The 16,354-nt window shown below is 49.0% G+C and overlaps 1 long non-coding RNA gene across 1 annotated transcript; it reads right to left on the bottom strand.

The window, feature by feature from the left end:
* Positions 1-348: 348 nt before the first annotated feature.
* LOC140844462 (uncharacterized) lies at positions 349-14,663 on the bottom strand. The gene is made up of 3 exons (XR_012122813.1): positions 14,558-14,663; positions 10,099-10,214; positions 349-455 (listed from the first exon to the last, which is right to left on the bottom strand). It is a non-coding gene; the product is annotated as an uncharacterized lncRNA (long non-coding RNA).
* Positions 14,664-16,354: the final 1,691 nt, after the last annotated feature.

Below are 16,354 nucleotides of genomic sequence, written 5' to 3'. Positions count from 1 at the left end.
GGAATGTAAACAGTGCAGCTGCAAGGGGAGACAGTTGGGCAGTTCATCAAAAGGTTAAACAGAGAATTACCAGATGAGACAGCAATTCCACTCCCAGCTAGATACCCCCAAAGAATCAAAACCAGATGTGCAAACAAAATCTTGGACAGGAATGTTCACAGCAGCATTAGTCACAATAGGTAAAAGGTGGAAACCACCCAAACGTCATTCCACTGGTGAATGGAGAAACAAAATGTGTTCTGTTCAGGCAATGGAATATTACTCACCCATAAGAAGGAATGAAGTTCTGATACATGCCCCAGCGTGATGAGCCCATGCTAAAGAAAGAGCCAGCAACAAAAGGTCATATATTGTTTGGTTCCATTTATAGGAAATATCCAGATCAGGTAAATCCACAGAAACAGAAAGCAAATTTGTGGTGGCCAAGGGCTGCTGAACATGTATAGGGTTTCCTCCTGAGGTGATAAAAATAAAATGAAAAGCTAGATAGGGGTGAAGGTTGCACATCATGAATGTACCAAATGCGACTACATTGTACACTTTAAGTTTGGTTATTTTTACATTATGTGAATCTTAACCAGTTTAAAAATAATCTCTCTCCTGCAGGCCTGTGTTTGATGATGGATGATCTTTGGTTCTCAAACTTGGCTGCCCTTAGGAGTCACCAGTCACTACTGATGCCTGGGTCCCACACCCGGAGACTCTGATTTAATGGGCATGAACAGTCGCCTGAACATTGAGATTTGTGAAAGCTTCCCAAAGGAGCCCAGAGTCCAGGACCCTCCTTTTCCATGTGCACCTGGCCCGGTACCTCTTCCTCCCAGCCTTCAGGCTTGCTGAGCTCCAGGGCAGCTAGATGGATTTCCTTCGCTGATCTTGGCTGTACATCATGGCAACTTGTGTCCACAGGGTCTGACCTTGTACTTGAGCATATGAATGCGCAGGAGAATGAAAAGCTACATAGATATGTATGTGAACATGTGAAGCAACATACAGGCCGTGGAGTGGAGCACGCTCTCGGATATGTGTCTCTGGGTATGACAGTAAGTGAGAGTGCCAGCCGTGGCCTTAAAACCAGGAGGATTTCCAGGTATTTCCTCTGTGCAGTCAATCACATGAGGTCACAGTAAGCCCAGGGAGGAGGGGTGTCTCATTCTGAAAACAGTACTGGGGAAACTCTCAACATGTTTTTCCAATGGTCTCCTCAGGGGGCAGCTACTGTACATTTAATTCTGACCAAGCACAGAAAACTGGAAAGTATACACAGCAGCTCTTGTGAGTAACTGTGCCATCTTAGAGCCCAGGACAACCAGACAGCCAGGGAAGCAGCAGGACTGTAAGCTCAGGGCCTTGGTTATCCACGCTGTGTAATAGACCAGCCTGGCGCTCAGTGGCTTAAAACAAGAACCATTTACCACAATGAGATACATCTGCCAGCCATTGGGCTGCCTATTAGCAAAACAGATTCATACATAAACAAAACCCTAAAAAACAGGATAAGTGTTGGTGAAGATGTGAGAAATTGGAACCTTTATGTGCTGTGTGTAGGAATATAAAATGGTATACAGCCTTATGGAAAATAGTATGGCAGTTCCTCAAAAACTAGAAATAGTATTAGCCTATCTATGATCCAGAAATTCCATTTCTGGTTTTATACCAAAAGATTTGAAAGCAGGACCTTGAACAGATGTTTGTACACCTGCGTTCATAGTATTCACAATAGCTAAAAGGTTGAAGCAATCCAAGTGTCCACTGATGGCTGAGTATATAAACAAAATATGATCTATATATACAAAATAATATTACTCAGCCTTAGAAAGGAAGGACATTCTGACACATGCTACACTGTGGGTAAACCTTGAAGATGTTATGCTAAGTGAAATAAACCAGTCGCAGAAGGACACTGTATGATTCTGATTCGACTTACATGAGGGACATTTAGAGAGACAGAAAGTAGAGGTGGTTACTATGGGTTTGGGGGAAGGAATGGGGAGCTAGTGTTCAATGGGTACAGAGGTTCAGCTTGGGAGATGGAAGGAGCTCTGTGAATGGATGGTGGGATGGAAGCACAGCAATGTGAATGCACTTAAGGCCTCTGAACTGCATCTTTAAAAATAGTTAATATGGTTAATTTTATGTTATGTATATTTTACCACAATTTAAAAAGTCTGGATACAAAAAAATACCCCCCAACCATTTCATCATCTCTAGTGATTCAGTGGGTTCACTGGGTCTGCCTGAGAGCACCTTCGGTCTGTGTGAGGTCAGCAGGGGCTGCAGCCACTGGGGCTTGGCTGGGCCAGAACACCCAAGAGGGTCCCTCTCATGGCTGGCTCTCTGGAAGGAACATCCCAAAGGTGGCTCCACTGGGACACTGGCACAACTGGGCCTCTTTCCCCTTCTAGTCACAGAACCTTGTCTTTCCCAAGGGGCCTCTCCAGATGGCCACTCCAGGAGGGGAGCCAGACTTCTTACAGGGCAGTTCAGAACTCTCAAGGGGCAAATGCGAGAGCTGCCAGGCCTGCAGATGGCTCGAGAGGGGACCAGGCACTGCATCCCTTCCGCTGTACCCTATTGGTTAGAGAGCTACAGGCCCATCCTGGGTTCAAGGGGAGGGCGCCCCACAAGATTATGAATACTGGGAGGTGGGTGGGGATCACTGGGGACCCTTCCTGTGGGCTAGTTGCCGCACTCAGCAGTTCCAGAACTGGGGCTGTGACGTCCTCTGTTCTCCTCCACTCACGTCTCTGGCTGTCCAATGTGCCTCTCCTCCTGGCTCTGTGGTAGGGGAGTGGATGGTTGTGCCACTCCTGAGATGAGGGAGCCAGGAGTCCTTTCCCTCGCCTTTGCTGCCCCTCCCCCCACCTACTCTGTCACCAAAACGTCCTGCCTGTTCCCCATCCAAAAGGCCTCCACTCTTCCCCAGCCCACGGTCACGGCCTCCCTCTGGGCCGCCGCCGTCTCCCGTGCGGCCTGCCGCCAACACGGCCCTGATGGGTCTTTGGGACCGGCCCTCCCCGCCCTTCCCCACGCTCCCTCCGGAGTGGGCAAGCCGCAGAGCAGGCGCCCAGCCTTCCTGCCCGAAGCCTCCCGCTGCTCCCCCGGTTCCTCGCAGGTGCAGGCGTGGCGCCTGCTTGGGGCACATGTCGGGCACCCTCCCGGACCAGCCAGCCTACAGCGGCTCCCGGATGCCTCCGTGACAGGCTCAGCTTTTTTTCCTTCACAGCACCTCGCTTCCTCACTATTTTCTTATTTACTTGCCCGCTTCCCACATGACTCCTCTCATTTCTGCTTCCTGTATTTCTTACACTCGGAGTTATTTACATGTCTTCTCTCTCCTTACGTTGAACTGTATGGAATTATTATTGATACCCGATTAAAACAGCAATTTCCTTTAGTCCTGCCCAGTAGATTATGACCTACTTGTGAGTGAGTGACTTTGTGTCTTGGTGTCCCCGGCACCTCGCACAGGGTCTTAACTGGCCAGTCATGTGTACTGGCCATAAGAAAGGATTTCAGACAGTCCAGAGGAAAGGCAGGGGTGACATGGAAAAGAATGACGCAAGAGACACAGGAAACTCTAGAAAAAAAAGTTCTAGTTCTGAGAATATAACCAGCAGCAGCCACAGCGAAGACGGTCATGTCTAAACAAACTGAATGTGTGTTCTTTAAAAGAAGCTCTAACTGTAAAAGAACATGCGTCAATCCTGGGACGAGGGGCAGAGAAACAAGACAAATTCAGAAGGGCGAGAACTTGCTGAGGAATGTCAGGAAGGCCGAAGCTGAACTTTGCAAAAACGAAGCTGGATTTTTTGTTTATTGTTGCTGCTGTTTGTGTATTTCCTATTGCTGCTGTAATACATTGCCAGCAATTTAGTTTACAACAACGCAAATTTATTCTCTTACAATTTTGGGGGTCAGAAGTCTGGTCGCAATGGGCTGAAATCAAGGTGTCGCAGGTCTGCGTTCATTCTGGAAGGTTTTGGGGAGGATCTGTCTGTCTCCTTGCCATGTCTCCTTCTAGAGGTTGTCTACATTCCTTGCTGGCGATGCCTTCCTCGTCTTCAAAGCCAGTGAACGTTGGGCCTTGTTTTTCTCATGCTGCCGTCTCTCAGTTCTCCCCCTTCGACCTCCCTCTTCAATTTTTAAGGATCCTTGTGATTACATTGGGCCCACCAGTATAATTAGGATAATCTCCCCTTTTAAAGGGCAGGTGATCAGCAGCCATAATTCTGTCTGCAACATTATGCTTCTTAATTCCATCTATATCCTCTCTGCCATGGAATAGAACACATTCACGGATTCTGGGGATTAAGAAGTGAACATCTTGAGGGGGGACTGTTCTGTCTGCCACATTTTTTTTTTTTAGTTTTGTTTGGAAGAAGATTAATCAGAAAGATGAATAAGAAAGGGGTAGACCCATTGCTTGGGGAAGGTGGTAAAATGTTAGTGGATGTTAGAGCCCACTTGGGTGCTATCTGCTCCTTAAAGGACAAAGCAAACCACATTCAGAGGAAATTGCCACCTGACCCAGGAGCAAGACAGTGCAGCGGGTGAGGATCTTAGTTCACAAATTCAAGTGAGCAAGAAAGGTCACATTTTTGAGATTTCTTCCAACTGACTTCAACCTGACTCCAAATTCCTAGCATGCCAGCTTGGCAGGAAATCCAACTTAAATTATTACCAAGGCTCCTCCTTTTCTCAAAATTCAGGGGCTGCAGCTTTGAACAGTCAGTCACCATCATCATGTCAACCATCACAATATTATGTACTAGGCATTGTCTTAAGTATGTACATGTACAGACTCATTTAATTTTCATTACAATCCTGAGATAAGTAATACTAACACCCCATTTTATAGATTAAGAAACTGAGGCCCAGAGAGGTTCAGGAAATTGCCCAAGGCCACACAGTTCCAGGACATTAAAGTCGTGTTTGGCATCCTCCTTGTCTGAACTCAGAGTGGTCCCTTGAAGGTTTTCTCTGTTTCAATGTATGTGGGTGTGGAAGTCATTGCTCAGTGGGGCACCGACACCTGTGCCCATGTGAATTTTGAAGGGACACATTCAAGGGGCACCATGCAGCCAGTGACCCAGGTCTCACCACTTCCTCACCACTGCCCAGTCCTGCTCCTTCTCTCTGATTGAGACTATGTTTTTGGTCAGGGAATTCTGTCCCTTATCTTCCAGTTGCCATTAAAAATATTTACCATGACCTCTTCACCCAATGCCAGGAATAGACAGTCAAGTGAGTCCTATTTTTGGCCTCATTGGACAAAACTCCTCCACAGGAGGGAACACGTAAGGACCAGCTACTTTCACCAATCTTAGGACCATGACATTTAGAAAGGAAAAAAACCCACATTAACACTTGGAGAAATTATCCTGTCTCACGCGAAGGATGTGCCTAGCATCTGTAAACTAGTTCATTTACATCCCAGAGCATGGAGGGTATCTGGAAAGAATATTTCCAAACTCTGCTTGGTCCTCTTTGAGGAGTTGCAGGGAAGGCAGGAGAGTGTCAGGACACTCGCAGAATTTTGAAACAATTTTTTTTTAATGGAAAAAGAGGTGGATTCCAAAACTAAAAGACCTGAACCTTGGCAAAATCTTCTGAGAAAACTATTACAGACACAATTTGTAAGCCTTTAGCAGAGGAAATGGTCTTATTTCTCTTGATAATAAGAAATTATTCTGAGGTCACCAGAGTGGAGGAGCACATGGATTGGAACATGGACCTTAATGGAGACTCTGATTACATCTTCAAGGTCAAGGTCAAGTTCAAGATAGAGGACTGTCAGCCACGTGATAACCTGGTTGGATGGTGCTATGGACTGAATGTGTCTCTCCAAAATTCACACGTTGAAGCTCTAAGTCCCCAGGGTGATGGTGTTCAGAGGTGGAGCCTTTAGGACATAATTTAGTTTAGGTGAAATCATGAGGATGGGGCCCTCATGATGCAATTAGGGCCCTTCCAAGAAAAGGAAAAGCCATCAGAGCTCTCTTTCTGTCATGAAGGCAGCAAGCCAGGAAGAGGGTTCTCACCAGACCCACCCTGCTCATCTTGGACTTCCTGTCTCCAGAGCTGCGAGAAAAAAAATCTCATTTTTTAGCCACCCAGTCTTGGCAACCAGAGCAGACTAATATGGGTGGGTTTGCAGCTGGTTCAACGAAATTGTTGAAAAGTGTTTACCTATTGCTGCACCCCAAATTGCTCCAACATTTAGTGTCTTAAAACAATAATCATTTTATTGCCCGTGATTCTGTGGGTCAGGAATTCAGGTAGGGCTCAGCTGGGTGGCTCTTCATCTCCACATGTGCTGGCTGAGGCCATTGACTCAGCTGTATTTGGCTGGTGGCTTAGCTGGCCCAGAAGGCCAAGAATGCTTCATTCATGTGTGCCCCCCCCATGCTTTACCATGCAAGCCTCTCTCCCTCTGTGGGGCTTGGACTTCCTCATAGAATGTGGTCACAGGATAGCTGGATTTCTGACATGGTAGCAGGTTGTCAAGAGAGGGTCCCAAAGGGAGAGGGCTTACAAGAAGCTGCAGATCTTTTACGGCTCAGCCTCAGAACTCAGTTATTTCTGCCATGGTCAAAGCAGGTCATAGGGCCTGATTTGGGGAGAGCTCAGTGGGAGGAGCAGTACATGTGGTTGTGTAGGTGCTCCTAGTGGCCATGCAATACAGTGAGACAGCCGTAGGGATAGGCATTGGGCTCAAAGCCTACCTCTCACGTGTAGGTCTCATGTCACTCAGCCTCTCTGGGCTGGGTCCCATCTGTAAAATGGGCATGAAGATAATGGCATAGCCACTTTCACAGGGCTATTGTGACTCTCTAGTGAGCTCACACATTTGAAAGTGCTCTGTGGAGGCCAGTCATTACCAGCGGCAGAGCCAGCAGTAGACACCAGGCGGAAATGGGGCACACAGCCCTCCCCCCACCCACACATCCCTCAGGAAGACTCAGTGAGCATATTCACTGTGGCCAGTGCACACAGGCCTCCTGTCTGCTTAGGGATCCTCATTTCTCATCCTAAATGAGATATAGTCATAACACGGCCATTATGTGACTACGTAGTATGTTTTGTCCTTTGCTACTGAAGGTAGTGGGTAGGGTTGCAGGGAGGGAGCGGAGAACTGGGCTCTGTGTGTGTGTGTGTGTGTGTGTGTGTGTGCGCCTAATTTAAATTCATGTGGGAAATAAGAGCAAGGAAAGATACTTCTTTTCAAAATGCTTTAAACTAACAATGCCTCCCGCACTGTACTCCCACCTGTCACATGTCCAGCACAGAAGAAAAGCTGCAGCCCATTCATCGGAGTGTGGCTACAGAGGGCCAGGTCTGGAGAGACCAGCAGGGCTGACCAAGTGTCAGCCATTTCCTGGGGTAACAAGCAAGCTTGCCCAGAAACAGCGGGTCATGTGTGTTCACAGCACAGAGGGCGCTGAGGGGCCATCTCTCTCCTGACTGGTGGGTCTCCCTGCTTCCCCGCAGCCTGCTTTCTGCACTGCAGCCAGTTACCCTGTCAAATCCTAGGTCAGAACTCCCCGGTGACTCCTCAGCCCATCAGGGCTGAAGCCAGAGCCCTGCCCTCGGAAGTCCTGCTGGGGCTGGTGCTCCCTGCACCCAGCCTCCGCTCCATCGTCCTCCCCTCGCTTCTCCACCTGGCCTGAGACCTTGCTCTTAAAGAAACATGCAGGGCCTTGGGCTTTGCACAGGCAGCTCTCTTCATCTTGAACCCTCTTCCTGAAGGCATCTGTGTGGCTCACTCCCTCACCCCTTCAGGTCTTTGCTCAAATCTCACCTTCTCGATGAGGCTACCCTGACCAGCCAATTTAAGCTTTTATGTTTACTGTCTTTCTCCCATCACTAGACGGGAGCTCTCAGAGGACAGGGGTTTTGGTTTCTCGTTTACTGCTCTGCCCAAGCACCTAGAGCAGTTGTCAGCCTACAGGATTCCCTGCAGCCTCTGCTGCCCCTTCTGGCTCTGTCGCTCTGGCACACACCTACATGCCCCCACTCCTGGAATGGCCATATGGTTTGTTTTGGCTCCAGAAATGGGAGTAATAATGACATACGCTACTGCCAGAAGGTCCTTGAAGAGCCAGTGTGTGACCTGCCACAGTTCCCCTTTCATCCTGTCGTGATGGGCGATGCCTCACAGGCAGGTGATGGCTTACTTTGCCTTTGACCCCTGCTCAGCACCAGGGGGGCAGAGCTCCCGCAGCCTGCTGTGGACAGCTGCACTGGCATGAAAGACACCTTATGGCTTTGAGTCCCGGAGACACTGGGGATGTGTGTTACCGTGGAGCAGCCTAACTGATCTTGACCTGATACAGTAATTGAACAAATAATGAATTATCAAATCAATTACTCAATATTTGTTGAATAAATTCATGAACTGTCAATGAATCCTTCCGTCACCTTCTTAAAGTCCGGATGAAAGAACCCCACTCTAGGTATCATATACATATCTTATACATTAGTAATTAGTTATTATTTTTTTGACTGCCAAGCGCTTAAAAGTTTATAAGGCATGGATGTAAGCATTTTACATGTACTTACCCACTTAATTCTCCATAATTAAATATGAGATAAATGCTATTATTATTTGCACTTGTCAGACAAGGAAACTGTAGCACGGCTAGGATAAGGCCTGACCCTCTGGTCTCCCCTGGACTTCAGTCAACATTCTGGAGCTCACAGCGGATGATCCCAGGCAAGCAGACCCACAGGCCCCAGGCAAAGTGTGCCAACTGGCAATGGGAACACGTGCACTCATCACCTCCTCCCCCTCTATACGCAGTCTCTGGGTGTGGAGCAAAACAGGAATGTGCATTTAGACACAGGAGAGTAGCAAACAACGGCTAACCTGCCCAGCTGGGTGACAGGTCACCTGGATGATTCCACATCTGCTTAACATCTCAGGATGTTTTCAGTGGTCTAGCTGACAGTAAAATTCCCCAAAATATGCATATGGGAAAAGTACCCAATCATCTAAAAAAAAAAATCTACCCCAACCTTTGCCTTTTAATTTTTAAATCCATGTCTATTCTTTGGGAAAATTCAGTCCATATGTTTCTTAGCCTTTTATACACTGAAATGTTGCCTAGGGAGTATTTAACTTCCAAGAATCTCAGCACCTTCCCCCATGTTCCTCTCCGTCTTCTGCATTACCCCATCTCTCCAAATACTTCAGAAACAGGAATTCACATTCCCGCAAAAGGAAATCTTGGGGGACCACTAATGCTATGCCCTGAGAAGCCCGAACGGCTGTGAACCACTGGGATGCCCACAGGGACATCACTGAGGGCCTGTCACCTCCAAGTCTCACACTGTGTCACACAGGCTGCCCGCATTTGTTCCATGGGCCTCCCACTCCCTGAGCATTGCGTTTGGAACAGTGGAGGAAGCCGGAGGGACCTCATGTCTCTTTACACACTTGGAGTCAGGACAGCCAGACAGTACAAAGGCTTATGTGCAACCAGATGGGAAACCACATTTGTTGGGGGCCTGGAGCCTTGGCTATGAGAATCTCAAGACAGCTCCATCCAACTCCTCATGGCTTTTCATGCAGGACCAGTTAGGGACAGGTAAGGGCAAAGGGGACATGTGCGGTACCCCAGGGCTGAAGGGCAGACGATGCTGGGGCTTCCAGCCAAGATCCACATGGTGGAAGTGATAATACTCATTAATGCCTGATACTTGTTTAGCACTTCATAGCTTTAAAAATGCTGTCAGCACTTGGTGTAGCCAGTTTTTTGGAGCTCCAAAACATGGATTCTGATTCTTTGTTCTAGCTGTGCAAACATGGGCAAACCACCTAACCTCTTTGAACCTTGGCTTACTCATTTGTGAAATGGGGACAAAAACTGTTCTTGCCTCACAGGCTAATTGTGTCTTGGGATAAACACACTTTTAAGGTGTGAGGCGCTAATAGCTGACGGTGGCTTTTGTGGAGTTGACACCTTGTCTCACTTAATACTCAAGTCTTGATGCTCAAAGAGTTTGATCCTGTCCAAGAATGACAGAGGAATTTTCACTTTCCATATTTCTTTTTCTACAAAAGAAAGCAGATGCTGTAGCTCTCTGGCTTACCTTCATCTTGGGTGCTCCTACTGCCGGCAGCACATGTAGGCCCAGGATTCCAGACGCTGAGGTCTGATGGTGCCCATGTCTATGAGCGACTGTGGAGCTTCTGGGGTGATCTCATGCTGTGGGACAAAAGGGTGGAAGACAGGGCTTGGGGTGGCTCTCCAAGGAGAGGAGTAGCTTTGGGTGCCTCTGGGGAACCCCAGCAGGAAGGCCAATAGACACAAGGGATGGAGTGATGTCCCTGCATGCTCCGTCAGACCTGGAGGACAAGGCCGCTCAGTGCCATGCCCCACATGATGAGGTACTACATGGAGACCCTTCAGAGCCATCTGAAAGGGCCCAGGCTCCCCTCTCGGGCTCTGGGGAACCCTCGGCAGTGGACACCTGTATGGGGCTGCTTCTATGAGGCAGCGGTGTGGCGGGACTGTCTTGGCATGCACAGAGGCACCCACCCTGGGCTCCTGGAGTTATGGTACCTTGAAGCAGGGGTCCCATGAGAGCAGGTGGAGGGCGAGAGAGCAGCATTGTTCGTCCTGTGACTGTAATGCTCTGTGGCTTAACTGAGGCTCACAGGCAGTGGAAGTGGGGCTGACCAGTGTAAGGCCCAAGCTCCTCAGTGTGGTGCATGAGGCATGCCTGCGTCTCTGCCTGTCCCCCTGCACCACTCACAGCTCTGGGCCTCTGCCTGGGTGGCTTCTCTCCAGAACATTCCCTTCCCATGCCCTTTCCACCTGGCAACCACCTATACCAATCTATCTTTTTCCTCAGGGACCAGCAGAGTGCTTGATAAACATGGAAAACCTGCATGAAAACATGGATGAATAAGGGGAGAGGGTGAAGGACTCGCCTGGGACCCCCAGTATTCAAACCAAGGCTCGAACCCAAGTCTCTAGCTGTGTTTAATGCTCCTGCCCTTCTCTCTCCTGGGTTTCTGCAGGAGGGTTGATGCCTGTGGACACATGACGCATGTGGCGTGTCCAGTCAGCACACTCACCATGCTGGGGGGAAGGCATAATGCAGCCAACGTGCCTCTCTGTAGCCAGGTCCATGTGTTCTTCATAGGGCCTCAGCTTCCCAAGCTACACTGGCTATGGCTACTGATTCCACCATGCCTCTGGTCCTGCCTCTCTGCTGAGAGGTATCTCTTGCTGAGCAGGAACTAAAGCCTGACAGTGCTGAGGAGGCAGCACCTCGCAATGCAAGCCCTCTGTGGAGATGCCTCCAGGTGAGGCTAGCTTTTGCTGCATATTAGGATCACCTGAAGAGCTTTGAAAATGGCCAGTGCCCAGACTCCACCCAGTGGCAACTATTTCAGACTCGCTGGGTGTGGGACAAAGCATCAGTAGTCTTTAAAATGTCCCAGGTGACTCCGAGCTGCAGGAAAGTAGGGAACTTTAAAGAAATCCCCATGCCCCAGCCTCACCCCAAACCACTGACTCTGGGCACCTGGTCATCCTTTGTTTGGTTTTGATAGGTCTCCGGGTGATCCTGATGGGTGTTGGAGGTGAGAACCTTTGATTAAGCCCAAAAAGCCCTCATTTTGCCCCCAAGGAATTGCAGCTTAGAGAGGTCAAAGTACTTGCCTGAGAACATGTAACACACAGAGGGCCCATATGAATCCAGCTCCAGGGTCTTGAACCCTAATTCAACACTCTTCCTGTCACACAGAGCAGATGGCATACATGGAGCATCCCTCTAGTCATGTGTTTCACAAGGTAGTGTAGGTCAGCATTGGTCAAGACAGGTGGGAAGGTCACCCATGACTTTGATCAAAGAGTTAGCATGGGGCAATCACCTCATCCCGTGACCTTTATTCAAACGCAAAGGGCAAAGTCCTTTGGAGAGTGTCCCACTGGAGGGTCTCAGCTCCAGGCAAGTTCACTCTGGATTCGGTGAGACCAAACAATGACAAAAGAATTTTGGGGGTAAAAGGTCTTATACCAAGCTTTATTCTCATGTCAGCAGGTCGAGTGCTAGAATCACTTATGCATCTGGAAAAGCTGTAATCTGTCTCTGTCTCTGCCTCTGCACCCCCTGGGAAGAGGTCTTTATGTAGCAACACAGTCAATAATACCAAGAACTGCTAACACGTTTGCAAGTATGCGCCTGCAAGCATTGCATATATATGTACAGTGGGCAAGTACATCAGGGTCAGGTGAGGATCCTGGCCATGGAGCTTCCATTCTCCCTACAGATAGACATCACCTAACCGCATGGAACACATTTAGAATTTTGTGATACTGAGACTGATAGAAATGGTGATGATAAGATGGAAACTAGTGCAGGGTGAAAATGTAGAGGAAAAAGCCATACCCAGAGGGATTTTTTCAGGTCACACAAACCCTGCACTTTCCTGGAAACTGACTAGGTTTCTGTGCTTCCTTCCCTGATCTCCAGAACCCTTTCTTTCCCTCCCTTCATGTGGTTCAGTAGGAGCATCATGGGTTTAGAGCCAGACTGCCCTGAGTTCACCTCCAGCTACACCAAGTGCTGGAAACCAGTGTATATTAAGCGCCTACTCTGAGCATGGCCTTTCATGTCCTTGGCCTCTCTTAATACTCAGAGAATTAACCTCAGGTAGGCATCACGAATGCCCATTCACAGATGAGAAAACTAAGGCTGGGGGTGATTAACAACTTGCTGCAGATCACCTGGACAGTATGTGATGGAGCTGAGACCTCTACTCAGGTTGCAAAGTCCGTGCTTTCTTTCCTGGGGCACCCTGCCTCCCAGCATGGGCCTCACCCAGTTCACTTCAGTCAGCTCAATGACTTGCTTCCTGCTCTCGCAACCCACACCATAGCCCCACTGGGCCTGGCGTGTCTGTCTCCATGGTACCATCTCTCATTTTCCTCCTCACCCTGGGTACCACCCAGCCCAAGGGAAGAGCCCAGAAAAGTGTGGTGGTCTCAGTGGCACCAGACTTCTCTAGCCCTGTGAGGAATCCTTGCCCTACTCTGCCCTGGCTCAGACCTTACCTCTTAGAGGCTCCTCTTCAATTCAATGAGACTCCTTCCCAAGAAACTTCCTTCAGATCCTAACACATACGTCGAGGGAGGTACACACAAGCCATCGTCAGCTTGACATGAACCTACTTTGAATGGGATAGTGGACTGGCACTTTAATTTTATATGACATTTTTATTATTTACATAACCTTAGAATGATATTATGGGAATTTAAAGGGAAAACAGTTCACTGCACAGTCCTATCTACTCCTCTTACACAACTGTTTTCATCTGTGCCACTTCCTAATCTTTAGTCAGAAAAATATACATTTTTTTAACTTAGTTCTAATCACAAAGTTACTTTTATTTACTTAGTTCTAATCACAAAGTCATCTACCATATTTTTTTGTGCTATAGCTAAATTGTTCCCCAGTAGTTGGAGTTTGAGATTCTTTTTATAAATAACCATGTGATGAACATACATTTCTTTTGGAGGGGCAGAGTGGCCAGGACTTGCGTGTGGCAGTAGGTTAGAGGAAGTGGGAGGCATGGGAGGAAGAGAAAGTGGAAAAAGTATAGTTTTGTCTGTACCAGCTGAGCTCATGGGCATCATTAGCAAGTTTTGCACCGTCTCTGGCTCCAAAAACCTCAGCCCTCTTCCTTGCACACTTGTAGAACTCAACCACGAAGAAAAGACCTTACCTCAGAGCACTATTTATTTAGAGCTGATGGATGGGGTGAATATTAAGTGAGGGTTAGGGTAGGGATGAAGTGTTCTGAGCACAGTTTTGCCAGCTTGGACCTAGTGCACAGTACCACGTGCCCAGCAGGATCTGCTTCAGGCACGTGAGCTCGCTGCATCTTCTCACATCAGAGGTGGGCATTTGCCAGGTAAGGATCTGTGGTTCAGGGAGGATGCCTGCCTCCCAGGGTAACTGGGGGTAGGCACAGGGTCTAATCCATGCATGTCCGATTGGCATTGCTCCCAAATCCTAGGGAGTTAAGGAATTCTTAACACAGCGGAATCTGTCTTTTCCTAAGCATCTCAGGGAAGCAGCTGGAACTTTGGGGCCAAGTCTAGCCTGTTTCCCAACCTGGGAGGAGGGGCTGGCCTGGAGGGATGGTGGTAAGGTGACCGGCAAATGCTCCTGGGAGAAATGAAGAAGGCAAAGAGTCTACAGGGTTTTTCTCTCAACATCCAGGAGGGAGTTCTTACCCCTCCCTATGGTCATTGTTACTTTTAATGTATATGTTGGGCCTCCATCAGTCCAAGAAGCTGCTGGGAGCAGCGCCTGGGTCATACTCTACTTTGGTCTTGAAGGTTGACGAGAGTTGCCCACTGCTGCCGGAAGCAATGGAGGCTGAGGCTGGCTTCAAAGGTGGGGTGAGAACCCAGTTGGTATAAAGAAATGGGAAGGGCAACACAGGCAGGGGAGATGGCAGAAGCTCAGACTGGGAGACTGGAATGACAGGGAGCGTGGGGTGAGAGGGGGACCTGTGAGAGACAGAACTCACCAGGCAGGGTCCACGTTGGGGAAGGTGAGACATCAGGTTGGAAATAGGGCCCCTGGACTCACTAGCCTGGGGAGTGAGCCTTCTTCAGGTCTGACTTTCTCTGGCTGGAAGTAGAGAACAGTGATGAGGGTGACTGGGTTGATTACACTTGGCACCTTCTTGTAATCAGGAAAGGGGAAAAAAATAATCCAACACAGGATTAGGTAAACAGCCAAGATCCAAGTTGCCATGTCCAGACCCTGAGTGAAAACAGGCTGCCTAGTGTCTGTGTCGATCCAGACAACGAGCACAGTCCTGCGGATGGTCCCAGGGAAGAGGCAGCAGCGTCTTTTCTGAGGGGCATGGGTGCAGCCACTGCCTTGGCCAAGGCTGAGTCCTGGGGGCAGGTGATGCTCAGGCCTGTCCGCCTGCTCAGCCCAGCATCGCACCACCAGGAGGGGAGATGGGAGAGGGTCCTTTCTGTGCAAACCTCCCTCTATTGCTCACCTCTCTGATTCCTCCAGAACCTGCCAGGAGCACCTAGGGAGGCTGGGGCCATCTCCTGGAATGGCCAGGCTTGCTCCAAAAGTCTCTTGTCACTTTGACTCCAGGTCTCTACCACCCTTACCTTGTTCTGTAGGGGTTGGCAATGGGGAGTGGTGGTGAGCGCCTTCTCTGGGTCTCAGCCTCTTGGGCTGTTTGCTAATTTTGGTTGGAACTCTGGTGTTAAGTAAAAACATCAGGGATTCCTGGCAAGGACTCAGACAAAACAAGAATTAGAAAAACAGAAGAGTCTCCAAGTCTTCCCAGCACTGTAAGCAAACAGCCCAAGCTGTGGATGGCCCCTGGGACACGCCCCTTGGCAATAGACACCCCCAGCCACCTGCCTGCAGCTTGGGAGGCTTTCTCTGCCTGTGGACCACGTTAGAAATTCTCACCCATATGTCCAGAGGACTGTGGGATGTTCCCATCTGAATGGTCAAAGCCAGACTCTCCCTCACAGGTCTGTTTCCACTCTGCGCTCTCCCTCGCTCAGTGGCCGGTACCACCGGCTTCTCAGAGGCTAGAACTGTGTCCCCTTGTCTCTTCTACCCAGACACCTCCTCCCTACTTCCACTGCTACTTCCTTGGTTCAAGGCTCTTGTTCTGACCTGTCGCGACCGACTCTTCAGTCACCTTCCGACCTTATCCTGCCTATTCTCAAAACCATCCTTGGGAATCCATCCAAAATACAAAGTTGGTCATGTGCTGTATCCCGACTCCCTTGGAATGTACACTGGAGGAAAGCGTTGAAAACCAGTCACGGCAGGGCAGCATCCTTCTAAGGGTGGGGTGGTGGCTCAGGGAGATGAACCTCCCTCCAGCCCCCTTCCCCCTACAGCAAGGGGTGGGGAGGACAGGTGGGAGCTGAATTTATGACTTTTGTATAATAAGTCATAACCAAGCTTAGGTTTTGTATGTCATAAACAAGTGCAGAAAGACACTTAGGGGTCACTGAAGGCTCATACTGTGAGAAAAGTAGGTGGAAGCTGTAAGAACATGGTGTTAAGTTGGAAAGAGTAGGATGAACACCTTATCTTAAAAGTAAACATTCTTCTGTCTGTTACCCCGACACTCCTGCCCCCGCCTCTCATCTCCCCAGCCAACTCCCAGACAGTGGTTTCTAATATCACATTCTCCACTGATGGGTGAGGAGTCCATGGAAGACAGCTGATTCCATGTCTTGAGGCAGGAAAAAAATCAGCACGGGTCCTGGAGCATGTTGCTGCCAGAAAGCAAGAATGCTTTCAGGAATGTCAAGGACAGCGCTGCAAGGAC

Source organism: Manis javanica, chromosome 11 (assembly GCF_040802235.1).
Source record: "Manis javanica isolate MJ-LG chromosome 11, MJ_LKY, whole genome shotgun sequence".
NCBI lineage: Eukaryota > Metazoa > Chordata > Mammalia > Pholidota > Manidae > Manis > Manis javanica.
Note: the sequence above shows the minus strand (reverse complement) of the source record. Positions and strands in the feature narration are given on the sequence as shown.